The following is a 3,210-nucleotide window of genomic DNA, read 5'->3' on the forward strand; positions in this document are numbered from 1 at the left end:
GGAGCGGGTCACTGGCAGGGGAGGAGTTTGTTTTTTAACCCTTTGATTAAGTGGATTTATCTTCAATCTCGCTTCTCATCATAATGTAGTTATTTCGACATCCTTTTGATCCATTTATTGCAATTAAATCATGGCAAAATCTAAGTTTAAATACACTCAAACCGGCCATTCTGAACAGGGCTGTTTAGACAGGATGAGAAGGCCACTGTGGTGCTTGATCCTTGTGGTATTTTGACCAAAGTATGTCAAATACATTGTATTAAGATCCCAGGGAACTGTGTTAACTTGTGGAAGAGGGGTATAATATGGTCCCTTTAAAACAACATATGAAAATGTCTTGCTTTGACATAACATATTGACTTATGTTAACATGAGAAGTTTCTTGTTAGAAGCTAGATTAGTTATGTCATTTTAATGAGAAATTATGAAGTATGTTTCAAAAAATAAGAAAAATAAGTCATTACTGTAACATGAATACACTTTCTTCCCCTGTGACCTTAATATATCTCAAAGAATTGTCAAGGATCCAAAGAGTGTGATCGCTGTGGCTTCTCCTTACGTTCCCCACAAATCCACAAACATGGCAAGTTTTAAAAAAGGCAAATCGCAAACTTTTCGTAACAGCCTTGCTGACAAAATTGTATCAGCCAACACACAACCCAAATCTCGCGTACTGGAACAAAAACACTGGGCCCGACATCACGTAGTCTGGGCAGGCCGATTTGGCATAGTCTCAGCTGAGAGGTACAGCCGCAGCGCTGTTAACAGTCTGGGCCGAATCTTTGCCAGACACTTAGTGCCAGGGCTCAGTATTATTACCAAAAATAAACTGAAAATGTGTTTAATTACCTCCATAAATATTGCCAAAAACTAAAGAAAGGGTCCACTTTGTTATTTTAGTGCTTCCTAAATCTACAAATCTGCATTTTATTGACATCAGAAAAATCTGGTTTTAAAAATGTTAAACTCAGTGCTCCTCCTAAGATCCACATGTCTGCTGTCAATCTGTATGCTGAGTATGAGTATTCCAAAAATGTTCCCTAAATATGTCTGAACACATTATTTCCTTCTCATTCCTCACACACAACCTGTCTAGCTGACAAGCAGGGGCATTGGTTGATTTGCACAGATTAGAGCAATCAGTCCTGCTCCTCTATTAGTCAGGAGAACTACTCTATCTCTCTCCTACTCTATCCTGACTTGCTTGTTACCAACCCTGATGCTGAACTTCCTTTGATATGAGTTTATGGCTATGCATTTAGTGAAGGTAATGTGAAGTGAATGAAAATGTAATCACATGTTAATAACTGTTGAGATTCATGCGTGAGGACTGAGACAGCAGCTGCGTATTTAGATATTTTAAGTAACAGTATGGTTAGAAAATTGGTGTCAGTCAGTGAAAGACTTCTTGTTTTCTTCAAAGTTTGGCTCACACATGTCTTCTGATTTCTGTAGTCGAGGGATGACAGGGTCACTGGCAGGAGTCTGAGGGATCTTCGGCATCTTGATGGATTAATTTTTGTATTATTTAATGATATATTAACCTCTTTATTGACAGCCAAATCTACCAGCATTGTTATTCCAAAATGTACCTCAAGGCAATCTGTCCATGTTGAACAGAAGCTCCTTGTCTTGCTTCTTTTGGTTTGAAAAATCTGGGAGACACATCAATAATTCATTAGTATAAGATTTATAATTCTGAAAAATGTAAGGGACATAATTTACCTTAGCATATGGTTTTCAGATGCATCTACCTTAATGTGGGTATAGTCAAAATACTTTCAGCTGCCAGTTTATTACACACACACACAACCACACAGAATGTGCAAACAAAGTGTAGGGAAAACGACACCCATAACATCTGAATTTCAACACAGCGTTACAAAGCGAGAGCCTGTGACAGAGTGTTACAACTGCTCCTGGGACATAGTCTGCCACACCCTTTACATCTAATTCAGTGCCTCCCTAACCTGCTGCCACTCCCCAAGTGGCTTTCTCCTTCTCTCTTCCTGTGAGTTTGTATGATTGTCTGCAGGTGTGTCGGAGTCAGAGCAGAGCCACACCAGCTGCACCTCATCTCAATAATCAAGACCTCTACAAAGACTCAGCCTTGCTACTTCCTCTCTGCCAGATTGTAGACTGTGCTACCTGTCAGTTTGCTACACTTCAAGCCAACTTATTACCGTTTCGCTATTCAACATTTAGTTCTTGTTGCCTGTTTCTCAAGTATTCATTCTGTTCTCAGTTTCCTTTGTAGTCTTGACTGCTCTGTTCCCTGCTTCCTCAGCCAATAACCGCCCCAGCCTCAGTTCCTGGCTCTTAGCTACCAGCTCAAGCTTCCCCTAGCCTGCAGCCCATCTTCCCTGTGTTCATGAAATAAATATCTCTTTACCTTATTCCTGTCTCCTTGTCTGTGTCTGCACCAGGGTTCACCTGTTCTATAGCCCCTAGTTAACAGAGAGGAAGAAAGTGGGATGGAGAGGGAGAGACATAATTAAAGTTACTACAAGGAACTTTCATTTTCTGATTTTAGCGCACCCTGTGGACAAAAGCAGCAGTGTTTTACCAGAATAAGGACTGCATTTCCCATGAGCACCACCACCTCATGTTGTAAAAATCTTGGCTAGTGGTGCATTTGTTTTGGAAGCGAGTGAAAGAAAGACGCTACTTATTTTTCTTTTTTAAACACTGCTGTTTCTAGGCAATGTATCTATTTGTGGCTATGTAAGATTAATAATTGTAATATGAGAATGGTGAAACGAAGTAAACTTTGTTTTAGTACTGTTCATACAGCTAGGTTACATGTAAGGCTGCATTCACACCAAATGCGGCAATGTGGCAAGTTCCTGCAGGGTTGTGTGGAGGTGTGGGCATGTTTATTTGTGCATTAGAAGGTAACCATCAGAAAATAATGTTTTACTTCTCAGATTCACACCACCGCTCACTCTCTTCATTCACTCTAGCCTGCTCGACCACCACTGCTGTCTCTCTCTCTTGCTGGTGCTCTCAGCTTGCTCGCGCTCTCTCTCTCTTGTCTTTTTTAAAAAAAATGAGTCAGGAAGCCGACAAGTTTAACATTATCAAATTAAGAGAACTGTCCTCCCCCCATCTTCCATTCATCCTCGTAACATCTGCTATTACAAAGTCACACAGCCTGGCGGGATGTAAAAATGAAATGCAACCACAACAATGTTATACTCTATATTAAGC

At 40.4% G+C, this 3,210-nt stretch overlaps 1 long non-coding RNA gene across 1 annotated transcript; it reads right to left on the reverse strand.

The window, feature by feature from the left end:
- Positions 1–673: 673 nt before the first annotated feature.
- On the reverse strand, positions 674–2,503 carry LOC121894597. The gene is made up of 3 exons (XR_006095581.1): positions 2,393–2,503; positions 1,593–1,655; positions 674–1,503 (listed from the first exon to the last, which is right to left on the reverse strand). It is a non-coding gene; the product is annotated as an uncharacterized LOC121894597 (long non-coding RNA).
- Between the last annotated feature and the right edge of the window lie 707 nt (positions 2,504–3,210).

This window comes from Thunnus maccoyii, chromosome 3 (assembly GCF_910596095.1).
Source record: "Thunnus maccoyii chromosome 3, fThuMac1.1, whole genome shotgun sequence".
In the NCBI taxonomy this organism is placed as follows: Eukaryota; Metazoa; Chordata; class Actinopteri; order Scombriformes; family Scombridae; genus Thunnus; species Thunnus maccoyii.